The sequence below is a fragment of the Podarcis erhardii genome (assembly GCF_964252035.2).
Source record: "Podarcis erhardii genome assembly, chromosome: 3".
Classification (NCBI taxonomy): Eukaryota; Metazoa; Chordata; class Lepidosauria; order Squamata; family Lacertidae; genus Podarcis; species Podarcis erhardii.
The window spans coordinates 28149312-28172595 of NC_138507.1; the positions used below are offsets into that span (position 1 = coordinate 28149312).

The 23284-nt window shown below is 47.1% G+C and overlaps 1 protein-coding gene across 2 annotated transcripts in view; it reads left to right on the forward strand.

The window, feature by feature from the left end:
* Positions 1-3504: 3504 nt before the first annotated feature.
* Positions 3505-23284, forward strand: part of RNF144A (ring finger protein 144A) — a 63399-nt gene continuing 43619 nt past the window's right edge. Inside the window, exon 1 of one of the 2 annotated variants that reach the window (XM_081857415.1) lies at positions 3505-3912. The gene's annotated coding sequence lies outside the window, so the exon portion shown is untranslated. Of the gene's footprint in view, positions 3913-21215; positions 21238-23284 lie in introns of those variants that run through there. The other variant, XM_081857416.1, reaches the window with a different exon arrangement.

The window sequence follows — 23284 nt, forward strand, 5'->3', positions numbered from 1 at the left end:
GCTGATGCTCCCCTGCACTATTTCTACCTAAGAACTAGGGCTGGGAGATATCTGGTTTTCAACATCGCAATATGTATCACCAGTTAAACATTGCAATATACCCGAAATAACACAATGTCCAAAATAAGAATGGAGCTGATTTTCAACATTGTTGTGTATCGCCAGCCAAACATCACAATGTACTGATACACAATGTCTGAAACAAGGATGGAGCTATGGAACGGCATCTGCTGGCTTCACAGTTTTCCCCACATTGTTATTTTTGCATAGCACACACATACACACACACAATGAATGTAATATATTGCCACATCAAAAATTATGAAAGCAACATCATGGTATGGACTTCAAACCAGTTTTGGATTATATATTGCCCAGCCCTAAAACATATCCTGATTCACGATATATGGCCAGGTCAAAAACAATGAAACGGATATCACAATATGGGCTTCAAATTGATTATTTTGAACGATATATTGATAGAGCGCCCAGTCCTATCCAGGACCAACATCATGACATGGGGGAGACCAGCTTGGCCCTCATCCATTAATCAGTGAAGGAGCCGTTGTAAGGAGCTTGCTCCCCTCTTCTCCCACCACCAGAAAGAACATTGGACTCTCCTTCCTGGAGATTCCTGCATTGCAGGGGGCTGGGCTAGATGACCCTCAGAGGTCCCTTCCCAGTCTACAAGTCTATGATTCTATGGATAGCAACTGCCAGAGACCGTGAGATTGCAGGCCCCAAGCATGGAGCATGCTCTGACCATCAACAGGGCTGTTGGCCTGCATGTGAGTTTTGAGCTTCTTTTTGCTGCTGTCAACAACTTGTAGGCTGCCGTGCGAATAAGTGCATTTCAAAGACAGGCCTAAAATCCTCAAAATAAATGAAGAAATAATAAATTTTCTGAATGACAATGAACCTGGGCAGGTGCTGTAATGCTACAACCCCTTCCATTTGAGAGGGATTTTATTTTGTCCCTTTCACCACACAGCCTAGTAATATTTCGAAAGATGAATTTTAAGCTGGTTACGATGACCCGCATTACATTGGCAAGACACCAATTTAGACCAAACCACAGGCTCTATATAAAGATGTATCATTTGCTGCCGGGACAAAATAAATATGTAAAAAAGAACTTCTTGAATGGCAATTCTCTGAATCACTATTTTTATTGCCATAACCATAATCATATACAACAAAGTGTGTCCAGAAATTCTCCCATCCTTATTATTTCTTTTATGTAAGCCTTTGACATTAGTTTTCCCCCTCCCCGCCTTCAAAATATGTAAGAAGAAATTATGGGGCTTGATTCCACAGTAGTTTAGCCAAATCCGCCCTCTCTTCAGATGGAATCTTGCCTAAATAAAGTTTGCAAGTCTATACCCAAACCACATATATTTCATTATGGATTGCATCGAGCCTTTAAACCTCAAAGCCACCAGCACACATGTTGCAAGAAGCGTGATGGCGTCTGTTCCAGCCCTACTAGCAGTGCTACTCTACCATTACAACCGCTGCCTGCTGTTCATCCAGAATACAGTGGTACCTCGGGTTAAGAACTTAATTCATTCCGGAGGTCTGTTCTTAACCTGAAACTGTTCTTAACCTGAGGTACCACTTTAGCTAATGGGGCCTCCTGCTGCTGCCATGCTGCCGGAGCACGATTTCTGTTCTCATCCTGAAGCAAAGTTCTTAACCCGAGGTACTATTTCTGGGTTAGCGGAGTCTGTAACCTGAAGCATCTGTAACCCGAGGTACCACAGCTGAATGTATTACAGCCTGCAGAACCGAATCTCCTAGTTCAGTTAGCCAGCAATGTAGTTTTCCTGGGCAATTCTGCACGGAGATTATTCCTGATGCCCCAGAGAACGATCTAATTAGCGTGTTGATCTTGCTCATAATTAGTAATTTTTTTTTTAAAAAAAAATGCTATACGCTTTGAAATTGCCAGGCTTCCATTTGCAACTGGCATTCATTGTTATGAACAGATAACCCATTCAGGTCATCACCAGACAGTTAAAAAATGCTGCCCACTTGATTGTGCTTGATGGGAGTGTGAGGGGAGAGTTAGTACCTCCTGGTGGGGGGGGGCACGTTGTGGTCCTCCTGGAGTAGTTTGCTCACTTTTGGTCCCTCCTCCCCCCCCCCCTTGCACTCAGCTCTGACCTGTGGCTCCTATAAGCTGTCAGAATGTGACAGCAGCCATACCCGGGGAATGGCTTCAACTGGCTGGCTAAACCAAGCAAGGGCAGCCAATAGGTATCAAAACCTTAATGAGTGAAGGCAGGCTCTGGAGGATTGAGCAGACAGAACAATAGTGGGTCTAACAGCCGAGAAGGCAGTTTCTGCACATGCTGTAGAGCTGGCATCCCCAACCTGCAGCCCTCCAGATGTTTTGGTCTACAACTCCCATGATTCCTAGCTAACAGATTGGGGTGATGGGAATTGTAGTTCAAAACATCTGGCGGCCCGAAGGTTGGGGATGCCTGCTGTAGAAGGTAGCGAGGAGCAGATATGGGTCATCAACTCGGGAAGGTAGCCCATCTAGGAGAAATGACTGTAAACCTGAACTGCCTTGTGGGATATCTCCAGGAGAAGAAAAGGCTACACAAATCTAGAGTGGAGTCCCTAAGGCGGTTGGATGGCACCTTCCAGCAACTCCTGCAGCCAAACTGGTGCCAAACATATTGCTCTGGTTTCCTTCGGACCACATCAGCGAGGCTTGTCATATGGGCAGCCCAGGCACTCCATACACACTGCCCAGGGGAAACAATGAATGTGCCTACAGTGGTACCTTGGGTTAAGTACTTAATTCGTTCTGGAGGTCCGTACTTAACCTGTAACTGTTCTTAACCTGAAGCACCACTTTAGCTAATGGGGCCTCCTGCTGCCGCCGCGCCGCCATAGCACGATTTATGTTCTCATCCTGAAGCAAAGTTCTTAACCTGAAGCACTATTTCTGGGTTAGCAGTGTCTGTAACCTGAAGCGTATGTAACCCGAGGTACCACTGTATTACCTTTCTCCATCTCGGGTTTCCAGGTGTTGTTGTACTACAAACCCCAACCATCCCTAGGCAGCAGGGACCAGCACCCTGACGGGGGTTGTAGTCCAACCCCATCTGTGCACTTACAGCAGGCTAGTTTCTACTCACACTCATCCTACCTATATTGGCCAGGGAGGACACAATTCCCTCCTCGCTTTCTGTCACGGGTCGACGGCAGGCATTCGCACTGCCGCACAACCCACCCAGAGGCGCTTTTTCGCAACGGGTGAAGAAGCCGCCCTCTAGCTCCTGGAGCGCCATCCGCAGGCGCATCCCGACCACGGGGCGCTGTGAGGGGCAGCTACCCCCTAGCCAGCCCTCTTCTCCGGGGGGCGCTTCTCCTTCCCAAGCCGGAGCAAGGAGACCCCCACCACGCCAAGCCTCCGCCCCGTCTGAGCGAGGCGCGAACTGGGGAGTCCGGCAGGGGGCGCGTCCTCCCCGCGCGCGCGCCGCGCCCCGACTTGAGCGGCGCGCTTCAAAGCCCAGCCGCCGCGGCTGCAAAGCCGCCGGAGCTTAATGGCGTCCTTGCGCTCAGCTTAGCTGCTCCCTTTTCCTTCCTTCCTCCCTCCTCCCCTTCCTTCGGGGAGGCGGGCAGCGGGCAGGAGGAGAAGAAGAAAAGGAGCGGCGGGAGAGGGAGAGGCAGAAGCGCCCAGGCGCGCGGGCAAGACTTCGCCGGGAAGGCAGCAGCAGCCGCGCACAATGCGCCAAGAGGCAACACCCGGGCAAGGCAGCGCGGGAGACTGAGGCGCGGCGGTCCAGGCGAGCGGGAGGAGGAGGAGGAGGAGAAGCAGCAGCAGCAGCAGAGCAGGAGGGAAGAGGCAGCGGCGGCGGCCCCGGTCCCCCCTTCTTCCCTCGCGGCGGCAGGAGGGTAAGGCGGCGCGGCGCGCTCGGCTTTGTGTCTGCTTGCATCCGACGGGGATGGCGCGCTCGCTAGGCCGCTCGCTCGGGGATTGGCGAGGCGGCTCCTTCTCCAAGGCGTCCGCACCGACACGCGCCTTTGTGCTTCCTTCCCGGTGACGAAGATGCGGGCATAGGAGCCCCTTCTTAGGGCCGAGGTCTCCCTTCGCCCCCCTCCCCCAAATAAAATATTGGAGGGGGCTCCCCCCCCCAGTTTATGGACATTGCCGTTCAAATGGCTTGTGCGCACCGCCACATCTTGTGATGGATGACGCGGGGCGGAGCTTACCTGGTCCCCCATCCCCAATATTTTGTTCAAGTTGGTACCCCTGTGCAGGGTTAGGTTTTAGCCCCACTCCCCCCCCCCAAGAGGCTGAGGCGGTGGCGCCTTGGAGAAGTTCACTTTGCCCCCCAGGGCGGCTGGGAATGCGGATTCCAGGTTCTCGCCTGTCCCTCTGGCTGGGTCGGTGGGCGTGCCTCTTGGGTGGGGGGCATCCTTGGCTATTCTCCTCATTCTTCTCCACCAGGCAAATGAGCGTAGGAAGTTGGATCGGGCACCTCTTAACGCTTCTTGATTTATAAAGTGCTATATAGGTAGCATCTCCCTGAAACAAAACAAAAAAATCCACGCAAGTCGTTGTTCGCCAAGACGTGCAAATTGATTTTGTGTTGGTTATTTATCTCTCTTGGAATTAGTTTTCACGTCGGTTATTTATTTCCCTTAGCTGGCCTGCACGCTGGCCAATAAATGAGGGTGTATGGGGGAAGACCTGCTTGATTGGCACCCGTGGCAGGTACAGATGGCTGTGGAAGTACTTTATTGCATAGCTATGGGGCATCTTGTGGCACAATGGGTCATTGCATCTGGCTGTTGACCCCAAAGCCTGGTGGTCTGAGCCCACCAAGGCACAGCTGTGGGCAGGATTGCAAGGGGTTGGACTAGATGACCCTTGGGGTCCCTTCCGACTCTACGATTCTTTGTACGCACACAATTTAATATAATCATGGGCTTCTCTCCTGCCGCATTTGGCATACATCCTGACGTGACTCTCAATTTATAAAGCCCTCTGCGCCCATGGGACACTTTTTGTTTTTTTGTTTAGTTTCCCCCACCCTGCCCGAGCCAGGGTAGAAGCAGGTTTGTAGAGACAGTACAAAAAGGCAGAGAGATGCAGCCAGCATCCACAGTCTCCACTGACATTAATACTCAGGCAGCCTTGGAATCCCTTCGCATGGAGAAGCAGCAGCAGGGAGAGCAATCTCCCAACTTAATCCTTTCCACTGGCAGATTTTCTGCAGGGGGAAAACGGGTGAGATCTGACAACCTTTGGCCGCACTTGAAGGTCTGAGTATGTGGGGAGGGCTGCCAGAACAGAGGGGAAAGCGTTGGAAGAGTATTTAAGAAGCTTTCAGAGGATTTAGGCCTGGGATGGTGCTATGTGTGTATGGATGGATGGATGTGATTATAACGCCCAGATTCCCCTTTGCTGGTTCTCTGATTTGTTGAGACATATTACCGGTATATCCCCCAAAGGCACACGGGTAGCGCTGTGGGTTAAACCACAGAGCCTAGGACTTGCCGATCAGAAGGTCAGCGGTTCGAATCCCTGCAATGGGGTGAGCTCCCGTTGCTCGGTCCCTGCTCCTGCCAACCTAGCAGTTCGAAAGCACATCAACGTGCAAGTAGATAAATAGGCACTGCTCCGGTGGGAAGGTAAACGGCGTTTGCATGTGCTGCTCTGGTTTGCCAGAAGCGGCTTAGTCATGCTGGCAACATGACCCAGAAGCTGTATGCTGGCTCCCTCGGCCAATAAAGCGAGATTGTGCGCCGCAACCCCAAAGTCGGTCACGACTGGACCTAATGGTCGGGGTCCCTTTACCTTTACCTATTATGTCCCCTGGCAAGGTCAAGGCTGTAAGGCTGCGATGGGGAACCTGTGGGTCCCCCAGATGGGTTTTTTAGGACTCCTAATTCCCATCATTCGAGAGCATTGGCCATTCTGCCTGGGGCTGATGGGAGTTGAATTCCAACAGCATCTGGAAGGTGGTAGGTTCTCCATCCCTGCTGTTGGGTAATTGACTTTATTCTTATACCTGTGGACATTTTCAGATGAGCTGTCTCTTCAGGATACATTGTTGGGAGCAGCTGCACCTGTAGTCACTTCATCCATCTCACGCTTATTGGTTCTGCCTTGTGTTGCAAGAGTGCTATCCAGCCATGTCCACCCCCTGTTGGAAAGCCATTTCATCCAGTGGAGGCTTCCATTAGAGCAGGGTTTCCCATACTTGGCTCTCCACCTTCTTTTGGACTACACTTCCCATTATACCTGACCAGTGGTCCTGCTTAGCTAGGGATGATGGGAGTGGTAGTCCAAAAGCAGCTGGAGACACCCAAGTTTGGGAAGCACTGGTTTGCATATACCTGTTTCCTGAACCCATTGGGCTCACCACTTCTTGTTATGGAGATCTTCTGTGTGAAATCACTGCAATCACTCCAGCTAGAAAAGCACTGGCATTGCTGCTGGCTATTGCCACCTGAAGTCATTGTGGTTGTCTGTGCAACCCTATAACCAGGAAGGCCTTGGGCAAGGTTGCTTGAGAGATGGGTGGGGGAGAGAAAGTGGCCGGCTCGCATGTGTGAACCGGTTCCTTGTGATCATAAGGAACCAGATGGTGGAGCTTGCCTGGACCAATTCATGGACTACATAAGGGGGCAATCTGGTTTATGGAGTACCTGGTTCACAATCCGGGAACGCTTTGTACCTCCTGTTCACATGTTTAGCAAACGTCCTGATGATAATAATAATAATAATAATTCTTTTGCAACACATTCTTTGGGCACTTCACAAGTGGGTTTTTCAAAATGCAAGTGTGGAAGTGCTGAGCCTTAGAGTGCAAGCGCCTTTCTCCCATTCCCTCTGTCCGCTGGAGGAGCCAGAGTTGCATGAATGTCAAGTCTGTCTCTCTCTCTTGTGTTGCTACTGGCAGATGCCTTGCTCTTGGAAGTTCAGATCTGCTAAAATGGCTGAAAGATGGTGAGTTCCCTAAAATTAACCTCAGAAGAAGCAGCAGAATTGTGCAAATACCAAGTGTTGTTGTTGTTGTTTAGTCGTTTAGTCATGTCCAACTCTTCATGACTCCATGGACCAGAGCATGCCAGGCACTCCTGTCTTCCACTGCCTCCTGCAGTTTGGTCAAACTCATGCTGGTAGCTTTGAGAACACTGTCCAACCATCTCGTCTTCTGTCGCCCCCTTCTCCTTGTGCCCTCCATCTTTCCCAACATGAGGGTCCTTTCCAGGGAGTCTTCTCTTCTCATGAGGTGGCCAAAGTATTGGAGTCTCATTTTCAGGATCTGTCCTTCCAGTGAGCACTCAGGGCTGATTTCCTTAAGAATGGAGAGGTTTGATCTTCTTGCAGTCCATGGGACTCTCAAGAGTCTCCTCCAGCACCATAATTCAAAAGCATCAATTCTTTGGCAATCAGCCTTCTTTATGGTCCAGCTCTCACTTCCATACATCACTACTGGGAAAACCATAGCTTTAACTATACGGACCTTTGTCGGCAAGGTGATGTCTCTGCTTTTTAAGATGCTGTCTAGGTTTGTCATTGCTTTTCTCCCAAGGAGCAGGCGTCTTTTAATTACGTGGCTGCTGTCACCATCTGCAGTGATCATGGAGCCCAAGAAAGTAAAATCTCTCACTGCCTCCATTTCTTCCCCTTCTATTTGCCAGGAGGTGATGGGCCCAGTGGCCATGATCTTCGTTTTTTTGATGTTGAGCTTCAAACCATATTCTGCGCTCTTCTCTTTCACCCTCATTAAAAGGTTCTTTAATTCCTCCTCACTTTCTGCCATCAATGTTGTGTCATCTGCATATCTGAGGTTGTTGATATTTCTTCCGGCAATCTTAATCTTAAAAATACCAAGTATAGGAGGAACTATATGTTGCATCCTGCCACTTCGAGACTGCAGAACTGCACAGAGGCCTCCTTACATATTTTCTAAAGGAGCTCCGGTCATCTCATCCATAGGCTGGCTTGGCGAATATTCCACTCCCTCCAACTCTGCTGCCTGGAGAGGCTCGTGTGCTATTCTTGGTATGTTTTTTAAAGCAAGCCTTGCTAAAGCCGCTGGCAGGAAACCCACACAAATTGACTCAGGATACTCATCATTTGCTGCAGGGAAACATAAAGGAGATAGATGGGGGCAGGGAGGGGGAATAGCACCCTCAAGTATGCTGTCAACGCAGCGTAGCTGGGCATTTATCCATAACCTTGCTTCACAATAAAGAGGCTCAGAGTGAGATCGAAGTGTAAGAAATAGAACACGGAGAAAGAAAGGCAATAAGTATTGTTTGGCCGAGTCGTCGTTCAGAATTGCTGTATGCAAGCTTTCAGGTGACGCAGGTTTCATCCCTGTGTAAATCAAAATTTAGGAATATATGTGTATGTGTTGCATCGTGTCTGGGCTGTACTTATTTACTTATAAACATATTTATAAGCTGTCTTTATGGGCATAGTCCTTACAAGGCGGCTTACCTATCATAAAAACACAATACCATTTAAAGCCAAACTAGACCGTTTTAAATGCTAGCAGCACAAAATTACCCGAAACATAGCCCAGTTAAAAATAAATGGAACAGCAGCATGAATTCCAGAAGCTAAAAAAGCTATGCATTCCAAAACAGCTATTTAATTTTAGCTTCTAAAATTAAGGCCTAGATTTAAAAACTGGTGTGTGTTTTTTTAAGCCTGTAGATTTTAAAATTTGCAAAGTTGAAGCCATCTGCTGTTGGGGATGAAATCTGGAATTTTAATTTTTGAGTAACTGTAATGGATGAATTAACTGGGTGGCTTATCATGAGGGAGTCCATCCTTTGCTAACTAAACACTGACAGCATGAAAACTTCTCAGTTGTTGCTGTTTCGCCTGCATTTTCCATAATTCATTGGAGTTCTCTGCGTCCTTCCCATCTTGGCTTATATTTTGGGGCAGATTTCATTAATGTCATGAGTCACCCCAGGCTATTTCAAATCTAGTTACATCATAGGAATCTTATTTTATTCCAGCAGATCTTCCGGTCTAATTATATGAGCCTCCCTCGCTGACCTTTGACCTCTTCACATCCTTCAGAATTCTTGTTCTCTTCTGCTCCCCGGCCATTTCTTCTCTGTAGCAGCACACCAAGCCTTTATGGGGAGTTATGAGCATCCTATGGTTTCTCTTCAAGAGATCTCTCCATCCTCTTACCCTTTTTGCTTGCCAGTTTAAACATGAATATCTACTGAGGGTTTCCTTATTATCTATAAGAGGGGAAATAATAATAGTAATAATAATAATAATAATCTGGCTGGGTTTCCCCAGAAACAGAAGGGGGGGGGGAGTTGAGTGAGATGGAAGGAACATTGCTGTAAATATTTACAGCACCATGGAGTTAAATCTACAAAAGATTGAGCCCTTACAAAGGCTTGCTCTTGGCCTGTTGTGCAAAATTATCTGCAGTTTCTCAGCACAACGGTGGAATAGCTATACCTTCCAGCACAGGGGTTGAAACAGCTCTTTTTATAGAGAGGAAAAATAATGAGAGAGAGAGAGAGAGAGAGAGAGAGAGAGAGAGCGCATCAGCATCCTGTAGTGTAAGCTGACTGAAAATAAAGGCTAACAACTTACTCTTCTTCTTTTGCCCTGGCAAGTTCCTTTGCCTATTTACAGCTGCCCGACAGGCAGAAATATAGCAGATGAAGCTTTTCCTGCCATGAAGACGAATGGATGGCTAAAGCTGCACCTGCTACATTTCTACATGCCAGGTAGGTGTTAAAGACCCAGGAGTCCTGCCAGGAAACATTTGGCAACCTTAGCTGGGGTGGGGGTGGGAATAGTACTAGTTGTGCTGCTTACTCGCTAATTGCTTATGCTGGTGTGATCTCAATGTCTTTTTTCCTTTCTTTTAATGGGGCACCAGTGTTTGGTTAATTGTACCCTTAGGTCAGGGGTCAGCAAACTTTTTCAGCAGGGGGCCAGTCCAATGTCCCTCGGACCTTGTGGGGGGCCAGACTATATTTGGGGGGGGGAATGAATTCCTATGCCCCACAAATAACCCAGAGATGCATTTTAAATAAAAGCACACATTCTACTCATGTAAAATCACGCTGATTCCTGGACCGTCCATGGGCCAGATTTAGAAGGCGATTCGGCCGGATCTGGCCCCTGGGCCTTAGTTTGCATACCCATGCCTTAGGTATAGTGTCCATTTCATCAGCAGCCCTCAACTTCACACTGTACTTCTGAATCACAAAGGAGAAACTGGCTATTTTGAGGGGGTTGGGAATAGTGTTAGAAACTCCTAGGCGCCAAATGGCTCCTTAAACCAGGGTTGTAGTCGCCAAAACGGAATGTCCATTTGCCATTTTGGGGCAAGACAGCTCTAAAGTCTTATTTTTCAAATGATGTACTGACTCTGATTATCAGTTAAACATGTGGCTAGTGCAGAAGACAACCTTGAGCTTGGTTACGAACTTTGAGAAGAAAAGTCACTTGATCCAGGGACAGTCCACATAGATATTGGCCTATTCCTGCCTCTTTTTCTTCATGGTGACACGGACCATTCATAACATAAGAATATTCTGCACAACTGTGAGCAGGGCAGTGGGGTAGGGTAAGTGGAGACAAGCTACAACAATTAGCCATAACGTTGTTCCCTGCACAGAGAAAGCCAAGTCTGGTTCCTGAAATTCGTTCCGATTCTGAAGGTAAAATATAACTGATAGAATTCTGCAGGATGTGAAATTAGTGTGTGGAAACAGTCAAGATCCAATGATCCCCAGGCATGCACCTCCAGATGGTGTAGATGTCAGGCGCCATCTTGGCACCCCGGAATCTTCACTTGGTCGCAAGTGGCCAATAAAGGTAAAGGTACCCCTGACCATTAGGTCTAGTCGTCGCCGACTCTGGGGTTGTGGTGCTCATCTCGCTTTATTGGCCAAGGGAGCAGGCGTACAGCTTCCGGGTCATGTGGCCAGCATGACTAAGCTGCTTCTGGTGAACCAGAGCAGCACATGGAAACGCTGTTTACCTTCCTGTCAGAGTGGTACCTATTTATCTACTTGCACTTTGTCATGCTTTCGAACTGCTAGGTTGGCAGGAGCTGGGACTGAGCAACGGGAGCTCACCTCGTCGCGGGGATTCGAACCACCAACCTTCTGATTGGCAAGTCCTAGGCTCCATGTTTTAACCCACAGCGCCACCCGCGTCCCTTAAGTGGCCAATAGCCAGGTGCAAAAAGCGCCTGGCACCTGGCTGATTTTGAACACTGGTTGGGAAGGCCCTCCAACACCCAAGTGTGCATCTGTTGAGCAGAAGTTACTTTGTTCTCTTTTAAGGACTACGTTATCTAACACCACCCGCCATGCAGATAAGTAGCTAGCATAAAGCACAGCATGGGCATGGCTTTGTAGAAAAGGCTGCTGGTATCTCTGCCTCAACAATTTTTCAGAATTCTTTGACACTGTCAGAACACATGGAGGAAGTCACCCATTGGACTTCCAAAAAGGTTTCAACATTTCTCTTCTTTAGCTCTTGGGTAAATTTAGCAGCCGGGGAGGGGGTGGGTGGGAGGGTGGATTCTCGTGTGGTTCAGGAATCGATTAAAGAAAGCAAAGAATCTATGTGACATTTTAACAAATAGCAAGTTTACTGTGTCATTAGCTTTCATGGACTGAAGTCTACTTCATCAGATAGGTGAAAGGGTTATCTTAAGAGGCGCATTTATACATGGGTGGAAGAAATAGTGGGGGTCAGATGGCAGCGGAATGGATAGTGAAAGCAATTTAATTATGTAGAGTAAGTTAAGGGAGGGATTCACAACAACAGTAGCTAGTGAAAACTAAATAATCTTAGATTTTCTAGGTTGCTTGGCACTAAATTTGTAAGCTTTTGAACTCAGGAGATCTGGGCCTCAGGGATCTATCCATTCTTAAAAATGCCTGGAAGTTAAATGTTTTGAGAATGCTTGGCCACATGTTTCTGTCCAGGGTAACTCCAACAGCAGAGGTGTCAGCGGATGATATCGGTCGTGTGGCTATCCCTCCAAATATTTTAAGGAAATGTTCTAGGGGACTGTCATCTGACACATTTCCCCAGTTGGTGCAGATGATGACTTCTTGCTGTTGGTGTCTGTTGGTGTTGCAGAATGTGTTGAACTCTCAGTGCAATTCATTTTTCCTCCGCATAGCTCTGAGGCATAGTTTGTGGAAATGTTTCGGCAGTGCGTTTAAAGGGCTGTTTGTTCAGAGTTCCACTCAGCACCAATGGCCTGTGCCCCCACCCTCAATTTAAGGAAGGTGGAAAGTTGTTTCAGCCTAACTTCGATGCCGTCACTCGCCGACACGCCTCAGGTTATTTTACGAGCAGATTGCCATCCTGTGTAATATAGAACATCCATCCATCTTTGTTTTGGCTGCTCGTACTTCTGGACTGCCCGTTAAATGCAGAGGCCAGCTTCTCCAGCATAGTTTGGTTCAGGAAAAAGACTGACCTACACCTCTGAGAACACCTGAGTAGTGTTTCAGAAATGCTGCTTTATTGCTTTGGCAGCACATATACTAAAATTGGAACGATACAGAGAAGATTAGCATGGCCCCTGAGCTGAAGTAAACTGCTTTTTATGGAAGGTATGTGGCATTTTTGCTTTGCAGTACTTTAGGGGGAAATGTTCAAGTGCCACCAATTAAATAGGACTATTCTTGGATTTTCCAAAATTAACTGGTTTGAAAATTCTATCTGTTTACTAGAACTTACAGTACAGTATCATTCCTAGATTTTTATAGGGAGGTAAAAGGAAGCCGCAGTCAGAGTTCTTTTTATCTATTCAGGTCTTTCGGCGCATTATGTTCCAGACATTTAAAAAACAATTGCAACCATAAATGGCTTAGTTGCTCCCTCGAAAGCCTCTAGATAATGTCTCATTCAGGAGCTGCCCATGTAATCCACTCTTGCTGTCTTCTCCAGAAGGATGTGAAAGAGGAAGAAATACGTAAAGCAGCATATTAGCAGGATATCTCCTTTTTTTTTTTTATAAATATTTATTAAAGTTTTTAAATATAAATGCACAAATAATAAACAATCTTACTTCTATCACAGACATAATTTCATGACTTCTTTGGACTCCCTCGCGTCTCCCGCTCCCATTTACATCGTTAAAAGTTTTTTCCAAACAAATTATCAACTTGTTAACAATCTCATGTCCACACATTCAAATATAATCTAGCACTTCTTCCAAAAAGTTTTATGTTTTCTTTAGTCTCACTTATCATCAAATTTCAAATCTAATTTAGTGGTGGCCCATTTTTTATAATCTAGCATCCTTCTTAACATTCAACCAAATTACAATGTTTTTGTAGATACTTCTTGAATTTCTCCCAGTCTTCCTCCATCTTCTCTTCTCCCAGGTCACGGATTCTGCCAGTCATCTCGGCCAGTTGCATATAGTCCATCAGTTGCATCTGCCACTCTTCCAGTGTGGGTAGATCTTGAGTTTTCCATTTTTTTGCGATGAGTATCCTTGCTGCCGTTGTTGCATACATAAAGAATGTTCGGTCCTTCTTTAACACCTTCTGGCCGACAATACCCAGAAGGAAGGCCTCTGGTTTCTTAGTGAAGGTATACTTAAATACCTTTTTCAGCTCATTATATATCATTTCCCAGAAGACCTTCACCTTAGGGCATGTCCACCAGAGGTGAAAGAATGTTCCTTCGTTTTCTTTACATTTCCAACATTTATTATCAGACGAATGGTATATTTTGGCAAGTTTAACTGGGGTCATGTACCATCTATATATCATTTTCATTACATTTTCCTTCAGAGCATTAGATGCGGTGAAGTTCAGCCCAGTGGTCCACAACCTTTCCCAGTCCTCAAACATAATGTTATGCCCAATGTCCTGTGCCCATTTTATCATAGCCGATTTAACCATTTCGTCTTGTGTATTCCATTTTAACAGCAAGTTATACATTCTAGATAATACCTTAGTCTTTGGTTCTAACAATTCAGTTTCTAACTTCGATTTCTCCACCTGGAACCCTAACTTTTTATCATTTTTAAAAACTTCTTTAATCTGAGCATAATGTAACCAGTCTCGCACCTTATCCTTCATTTTCTCTAAACTCTGCAATTTCCAATTGTCTCCATCTTTTTCTAATATTTCTAATATTTCCCAATATTTTGGCCATTTGGCCTCCATATTTGGCCTCCATATTGGGTCTTTTTAGGGCCTTAGCCTCCAGAGGTGAGAGCCACCTTGGAGTTTTATTTTCCAGTAAGTCTTTGTATTTTGTCCAGACATTAAACACTGCTTTCCTGACAATATGGTTCTTAAAGGCCTTATTGATCTTAACTTTATCATACCATAAGTATGCATGCCAACCAAAAGCATTGTTAAAACCTTCCAAATCCAACACGTCAGTGTCTTCGAGAAGTAGCCAGTCTTTTAGCCAGCAAAAAGCTGCGGCTTCATAGTACAACTTTAAGTCTGGCAGGGCAAAGCCCCCTCTTTCTTTCGCATCTGTTAATATCTTAAACTTAATTCTGGGCTTTTTGCCCTGCCAGACAAATCTGGATATATCTTTCTGCCACTTCCAAACTCCAGTACACTAAAGCAGAACACTAAGTCTTTTTGGGTTCAGACTTTTGAGAAATAGGAACTCCAGCCCAGGTAGACATTTAGCTAATATTTTGAAAGGGTAGCTTTTGGAGGTATGAGCTTTCAACAGAAAACTGCACTCAAAATAATATCCTTTAAATTCTGCTCCAATTTCTAGATAGCTTTCCGCCGCTCATGTGGGAATTATTTGAACCTGAGGTGCAAAACTCTCATCTGAGGTGTGTTTCACGCATGAGTCACATGCATCCCTTGATCTTTCTGTCAGCTCTCATTTGATTGACTGTTAAATGTGTCAGCTACTAAAAAGCCCTCTGTTTGTGATGGCAACTCTTTGCTGCCTGTGGTGATGGTCCATTATGAAGTCTGACAGTCATGAAGTAGGGATGGATCAGCCTGGAGATAGCTGTGACTCCAGCTAGATATCCAACTTTTAGAAAATACTTCCGTCTCAGCTACTTAGCTCCTGCCTGTCACATATGTCTATGGGTTAGACCAGTGTTTCCCAACCTTTTTTGGGCAAAGGCACACTTGTTTCATGAAAAAAATCTCGAGGCACACCACCATTAGAAAATGTTTAAAAAATTAACTCTGTGCCTATATTGACTATATATACAGTGGTGCCCCGCAAGACGAATGCCTCGCAAGACTGAAAACCCGCAAGACGAAAGGGTTTTCCGTTTTTTGAGGCACTTCGCAAGATGAATTTCCCTATGGGCTTGCTTCGCTAGAAGAAAGCCTATAGGGAAATCTCCAGGGACCTCTTTTAAATGCTGGCGGTGGGGAGCAAAGCCTTCCCCCCCCTCCGGCCTTCAGAAGAGGTCCAGGAAGGCCGGCGGGGGCCGAAAGGCTTTGCTCCCCACCGCCAGCATTTTAAAAGCAGTCCGGGATAGCAGGGAAGCGCTTCCCGCTATCCTGGACGGCTTTTGAAGGCAGGCGGGGGGAGCAAAGACTTTTGCCCCCCGCCCGCCTTCAGAAGAGGTCCAGGACCTCTTCTGAAGGCTGGCGGGGGGCAAAAGTCCTTGCTCCCCCCCTGCCTGCCTTCCCGGGAGAGCGGAGAAAAGCAGCGTGTTTCTACGCTGTCCTGGACGGCTTTTGAAGGCAGGCGGGGGGAGCAAAGACTTTCGCCCCCCGCCCGCCTTCAGAAGAGGTCCAGGACCTCTTCTGAAGGCTGGCGGGGGGCAAAAGTCCTTGCTCCCCCCCTGCCTGCCTTCCCGGGAGAGCGGAGAAAAGCAGCGTGTTTCTCCGCTGTCCTCGACGGCTTTTGAAGGCAGGCGGGGGAGCAAAGACTTTTGTTCCCCCGCCCGCCTTCAGAAGAGGTCCAGGACCTCTTCTGAAGGCTGGCGGGGGGTGAAAGTCTTTGCTGCCCCCTGCCTGCCTTCCCGGGAGAGCGGAGAAAAGCAGCGTGTTTCTCCGCTGTCCTGGACGGCTTTTGAAGGCAGGCGGGGGGAGCAAAGACTTTTGTTCCCCCGCCCGCCTTCAGAAGAGGTCCAGGACCTCTTCTGAAGGCGGGCGGGGGGTGAAAGTCTTTGCTCCCCCCTGCCTGCCTTCCCGGGAGAGCGGAGAAAAGCAGCGTGTTTCTCCGCTGTCCCGGACAGCTTTTGAAGGCAGGCAGAGGGGAGCAAAGACTTTTGCCCCCCGCCCGCCTTCAGAAGAGGTCCAGGACCTCTTCTGAAGGCGGGCGGGGGGCAAAAGTCCTTGCTCCCCCCCTGCCTGCCTTCCCGGGAGAGCGGAGAAAAGCAGCGTGTTTCTCCGCTGTCCTGGACGGCTTTTGAAGGCAGGCGGGGGGAGTAAAGACTTTCGCCCCCCGCCCGCCTTCAGAAGAGGTCCAGGACCTCTTCTGAAGGCTGGCGGGGGGCAAAAGTCTTTGCTCCCCCCTGCCTGCCTTCCCGGGAGAGCGTAGAAACGCAGCACGTTTCTCCTCTGTCCCGGACGGCTTTTGAAGGGGGGGAGCAAAGACTTTCCGCTCTCCCGGGAAGGCAGGCACGGGGGAGCAAAGACCTTTGCCCCCCGCCCGCCTTCAGAAGAGGCCCTGGACCTCTTCTGAAGGCGGGCGGGGGGCGAAAGTCTTTGCTCCCCTCTGCCTGCCTTCAAAAGCTGTCCGGGAAGGCAGGCAGGGGGGAGCAAAGAGGTCCTGGACCTCTTCTGAAGGCGGGCGGGGGGCAAAAGTCTAATTCTAATTTCAATGAGTGTGCCCTCCCACGGCACACCAGGCAACGTCTCGCGGCACACTAGTGTGCCGCGGAACACCGGTTGGGAAACACTGGGTTAGACTCAATCTGGTTCTCTGTGCTCAGTGACGTTGTGTCAGGAGCAACTCGAACCGTGGCTTGGAGTATCTTTCCACAGCCGTGGTTGTACTGCTCTAGCACATTTTTGTTTGCTCGGACTCCAAGCTTTGACTTCTGGCTAAAGTGTCTCCCTCGCCCCACTAAAAAACACCTCCCACAGCTGACCACTGTCTCATTCCATAACCCAACTACTGACCTCTGGTTCCCATCTCCTGATTTCCCTCTGACAGCTGGTTGTGGCTTAGCTCTGATACAGAGCTGGGTACAGTGTGGTGGTTCTTAACACACACACTGAGAACTGAGTATTTCCAGAGCCATACTTGACCTTGGATAAGCTGGCAGCACAAATGAACATTGAATTGGGTACCACATAGCAAGGGGCTCTTGGGCAAGCTGTGTAGAGCAGCTTGCAAGTGATTTGCAGGTGTCCTGGCATGTGCTTTTCCTACCATTAAAGGCTTTCCAGTGTGGAGAGCCAGTGTGGTGTAGTGGTTAAGAGCGGTGGACTCGTAATCTGGTCAACCGGGTTCGTGTCTCCGCTCCTCCACATGCAGCTGCTGGGTGACCTTGGGCTTGTCCCACTTCTTTGAAGTCTCTCAGCCCCACTCACCTCACAGAGTGTTTGTTGTGGGGGAGGAAGGGAAAGGAGAATGTTAGCCGCTTTGAGACTCCTTCGGGTAGTGATAAAGTGGGATATCAGATCCAAACTCTTCTTCTTCCCTGGGCTGGACAGGCATGAAGTTATTTGTAGCCCATTTGAGGTGCCAGCCTCCCAGCAAAGCCATGGAACTCCTTACCCAAGAAGCACTTGTGAGAGGTACATCTAAGCCAAAGTAGCTGCCTTGGAAGAAGCAGAGGTGAAGTACCACCAAAATCTTCTTCCCGTCTGGAGAGAACTGTGGCTGCTGGGAGCTGCTACTAGACTGCATCTGTGCCCTCCGAGGCACCATGAGATGTGATGGCAGGGTGATCTTTACCCTGGATCTCTAAACCTTTGTTCATGGGTACCTAATCCTAGCCATAAGGGCCCACTTTGGGTATTCCCAGTGCTGCTGACAACTGAATGTTCTTCAAGCTGAGAGCAAAACAACAATCCCGTTGGGATGGTGTGAACTAGTCACTGTCTCCTCCGGTGATTCGGTAGAGGAGGGAGCGGGAGGCAAAGGAAACAAACACATCAGCATTGAAAAAGAAAGCATCGCTTATTATTTGGAGGGAGTTGAGATGTTTGAAGATGCTGAGAAATGGTACAAAAGTGATTTGCACTTTCTGTTCCTGCATTTCCTCACTGCATCCAAACTGGAACTTTTGCATCCTTCCCCACACTAAGATGCTCAATAAGATGCCTTTCTATTCTGTGGGGAGATTGATCATCCTGAATCTTTGTGTTATCTAAAGGTGATTTCTTTAAATATTTTTTTAAATTAGGATTTATAAAGAAAAATACAAAGATTATTATCAAATAACTCCCCCCCCAAACTAAAACAATAATCTAAAGTGGGGGGGGGGGAGAAAGAAAGGAAAGAGGGTAAAGGAAAAAAGAAAGAAAGAGGAAGAGATAGAGAAAAAGGAATAGAAAAAGATTTCAGAGAGAGAAGTAAAGAAGCTAAATAACTTCTGATTCTTCATCTGACTTATGTATATAATTATTTACTTCATTCCAGTATAATTTCAGTTTTTGTCTCATTTCATTCTGTTTGAAATCCATAGCCCGAATCAGTCATTTGATTTCTCTCCCCATTTCCATGTATGCTGGATACATTTGAGGAGGACGGATCGTGCCCAATAGCTCTGTCTTCCAAACTTTTTGTGTTCAGTGCAGACATGGAAAGGGGTTTTTCTAAGTGTATACAGCTGTACATACATTGGCTTCTCCAAATGGTTGGACACCCAGATTTCATGAAGAACCTTTGTTAGCTTCCAGATGTTCCTAACTACAACTTGACTCATCCGTGGCCATTGGCCATGCTTTCTGGGGCTGATGGAAGCTGTAGTACAGCAACATCTGGAGCTCCAAAGGTTGTCATCCCTGGCAAGGCACACAGATCTCCTTTCAACTTGCACAGAACCATGGAAATCTGATGGATACATATAGTCTGTGAGAGAATGGGTGAAGCACTAATACTTGCTGTCAGTGATATCCTGTTGGAACAGATGAGCCTTCCCATCTGAAGAAGTCTGAAGCTCATTATGTGTGGTGCCTCGTGTACTGGACAAGGAAGAGCATTTCAGAGGGTGGGTAATGCCACAGAAGAGACCCACATCTGAGAAACTGTTAAACAACAGTTTGCCAATAATGGTATGGTTAGCAATGCCCCCTCTGAAGATCTTATGGTTCAGCTGGGTATACAACAGAATGGCCGTGTTTTGTAACTTCTGAGAAACTTCTGTTGTGTTTTTCTTTCTTACATCTCCCTTTTAGTTTTGCGTTAACAAACTTTTATGGCCCCGGGACATCTGCTTGGTCCACTAAGTGTTACATACGTAGTGTTTTGAAACAAAGGGGGAATTTGAAGTAAAGGGCGTTTTGACAGGTGTGGTCTCGTTTTATCTAGTAGTGTACTTCTTGTGGTTTTCATTATGCTCAAGATGAGATGAATGGGATACTGTTTTAATGCGCCTTGGAACATTATTTCTGAACTGTCACTGCCAGATACTTTCTGTAGCCTTGGATGGATGCAGACCAAAGTTGGGGTGTGTGTGTGTGTGTGTGTGTAGCTTTCCAGTACAAATGATTCAGTGCCAAACTGCTCTACACAGGGTTTTAAAAGTGATTTGGCTTCAGTGAATTGATAAAATCTCAACGGTTTGAGCACCTACATCATGAACGGAGACTCTGTGGCCCTCCGGATTTTGATGAACAACTCATCATCAACTCTGACCATTGACCATGCTGCTTGAGGCTGATGGGAGCTGGAATACATTAACATAAAAGGGCCACAGGTTCCTTGCCCCACGCGTACACACTAACTTTTACACATATGCTGGTGGCTTCTGGGAATCAGTGTGGCCAGCCCCACTTAGACAACACATAGCGGATTTCGAAATAAATCTAATCCAAGACAAAGAAAGGTGGAATTCCAGACTGTTAGAGCCACACCCCATAGCTGAACATTTTTTTTTGGGGGGGGGGTCATTCAAATGCAGGTTGAAGTCAACTCACTTCTGCATATAGTAACTGCCCTGTTATTGGAAGAATAATCACAAAGTTACTTCTCATGGGGTGAATATTTCATTTTAATATGCCTGTTTATGATTCAGAGCAGATATTTGCACCATGGGGGGAAGCAACGAAAATTAATTTGCCCTGATAGGTAAGTGCCAACCTTTGCCAACAAACAGGGCATACAAACAAAATAACCCCAAATATGGTAAAATTGCCTTATGTTGACCTTTCTGTATCAAAAACAATGGGTGGAACTGGGCGTTGTTTTAAGACCATTGAGAAAAATGAAGTCCATCATTCCTCCAGGGGTTGTTGATCCTCTCCTGATTTCATCCTCTAATTTTAGTAAAAGAGCTAAAAGCATGCATGTACGGAAAAATGAATAGCAAATCATGAAATCAGAACTACATATGTTGCTGATAAGGAGAGGAGCTGCTATTTGGCAAACTGTAAAACACTAGGAAAATAAAAAGGTTTTCAATTGGTGCCTGAAACTTAACCATGTGGGAGACAGACACACCTGAGTCAAGGCCACGTCACAGAGAAGGCTGCCCTGTGTATCCCCTCACCCTGAATCTTGGCAGGGTCTGCAAGCAGATTTAGTTGTCTGATGTTGCTGAGATTTGGGTCCCAAGCTGTTTAGGACTTGTATCCGTCACTAGCGCTTTAAATCAGATCTTGAATCTGAAGCCTTGAATTGAGGGTAGAATAATATACATGCAACTGTTGCCTCCACAGCTCAAGGAAACCGGCATTTGCTACAGCCAGCTAATCTTCTCTGTCCTGCTGTTCCCCGGAATCATTTTTTTATTTTTTTTATTACTAAGGAAAACAACTGGCTTAAATTTGGCACAATTCCTCCATCCCCACCAACAGTGCACAAGGCATTTCCTCAGATTAATCCTGCTACAACAGAACCTCAGCTTCCCTCTCTGGTTTCTAGCAAACCTTTTATTGATTATAACAAAAGCTGTGCAGCAGAATAGTATGGTGGTATAGGATCTGCTTAATTTTCAGTAGAGATAGTAGGAAGAATGGCCGAGTCTGCTACCTAGTCTGGAATGTCCTTGTATCTTTGTTGACTGAGGAACAATGAACATGCTGCACTGCTGAACATTGGAGTGTTAGGCCTTCCATCTTGTAATGTTCCCTCCCTTCAGCCTGACAATTTCCCAGCATTTAAAGGTGAGACGGGCTTGCAGGTATGTTTTTACTAGCCCACAAGACATCTACAACAGAGTTATACCTCACTTTTCCTCTGAGGAGATTAAGGTCAGGTACATAGTTCAAAGCAGCCCCTATGAGGCTGAGAGATGGTGACTTGCCCAGGGTCACCCAGTGAGCAGATCCTCGCCCATTTATGTTAGCTAATTACCTGTGGCATATTGATGAATTGAAAGGGAGGGGAAACTGTTTTTACTCATCACATACAACCAGAATAGTAGCTCTTAATAAGCCTGAAGAGAGAAGTGGATTTTGATATGGAATACTATTGCAGACTCCTGCCAACCTAGCAGTTCGAAAGCTCATCAAAGTACAAGTAGATAAATAGGTACCGCTCTGGCAGGAAGGTAAACGGTGTTTCCGTGCACTGCTCTGGTTCTCCAGAAGCAGCTTAGTCATGCTGGCCACATGACCCAGAAGCTGTACGCCGGCTCCCTCGGCCAGTAAAGCGAGATGAGTGTTGCAACCCCAGAGTCGTCCGCAACTGGACCTAACAGTCAGGGGTCCCTTTACCTTTTACTATTGCAGAAAAGAGGCAAGGAATTTTAAAGCCTTGACACCCCATAATGGGGTCCATTTGTCCAGGAGATGATGTTTCCTGGCAGGGTGGTTGTTTAGTTGTTGTTTTGCCATTACTGTGATAACAAGTGGCTATAAAATGAGGTAGTTTCTGATCTCAGAAGCTGACAAATCTAAAACCAGCCAGGCCAAGTTTAGGACAGTGGTATCTCGAGGTGGTGATCTGTTTGGGTTAAGATCTGTGTTTTCTTACTTGACACCAGTCTGGTGGGCTACCTAATAACAACACATTTGCAAACTGCTCAGTTCTAATCTGCTTTAAACTTTCACAGTAGGTACATTTCCCCTCTTAGCCTCTAAAATAGACTTTCGTTCTTTCTATCTTTCTTTCTGGCATGTATTGCATTTTCCTGAAGTAGCTGTCAATTGGATAAGGAAACTACCAGTGTTCAAAGCCTTTCTCCCACATTTTTAACTTCTCACCATATTAAGTCACCAGCAGGGTTTCTGCCTTCTGTAGATAGGTTTTGGCAAGAGATTCTGCATTTTCTTTTTTAAAAAATAATAATCTTGGGATATAGTTTACTTGCCTGAGTCACCACATCTTTCTTGCCAAAACTAAAAATGCCATCTTGGGGACGGATAGCACGTTCTGCCTCAGCCTCATGTCTTCAACACCCTGCTACCGTTTCTCCTCTGCAAGTTGGGGTGGTGGTGCCAGAAGGTGTTGATACATTTATTGAGGTGGCGGAGAAGTGGGCAAAGGGGGCTTAACTCACCTACCCACCCCCCAGCTGCTTCCTTCTGCAGCCCAGATTACAGGCCCATGTTTCTGTGTCAGAGGCAGGTTGCGGCAGGATTAAACTCTCATTGCTTGCCTGCCCACCTCCTCTAGGAAGACGTATCACACCTATCACACCTTCTGAATTCCCCCGCACCTCGCTCCTACTTTCAGATGAGAATGGGAGCTGAGTGTGGAAGACATGAATGTGCCTTCATGACCCTCCCCCCTTCCCAACTTCCAAACTGCCCCTTCCCCAGGGCAATTTTAATTTTGGAAGGAAAAATGGAGGAGGGGCCCCCATGGAAGAAAACCAGTGAACAGGAGAAGGGTTAAATATTTCTTCCACTTATTGCTCCCCCCCCAATGCAAATTAAGCCCTTCTAGCAGAGGGGAAGGTAAAGGTAAAGGGACCCCTGACCATTAGGTCCAGTCGTGACCAACTCTGGGGTTGCGGCGCTCATGGCCGAGGGAGCCAGCGTTTGTCCGCAGACAGCTTCCGGGTCATGTGGCCAGCATGACTAAGCCACTTCTGGCGAACCAGAGCAGCGCACGGAAATGCCGTTTACCTTCCCACTGGAGTGGTACCTATTTATCTACTTGCACTTTGACGTGCTCTCAAACTGCTAGGTTGGCAGAAGCTGGGACCGGACAACGGGAGCTCACCCCATCGTGGGGATTCGAACCGCCGACCTTCTGATCAGCAAG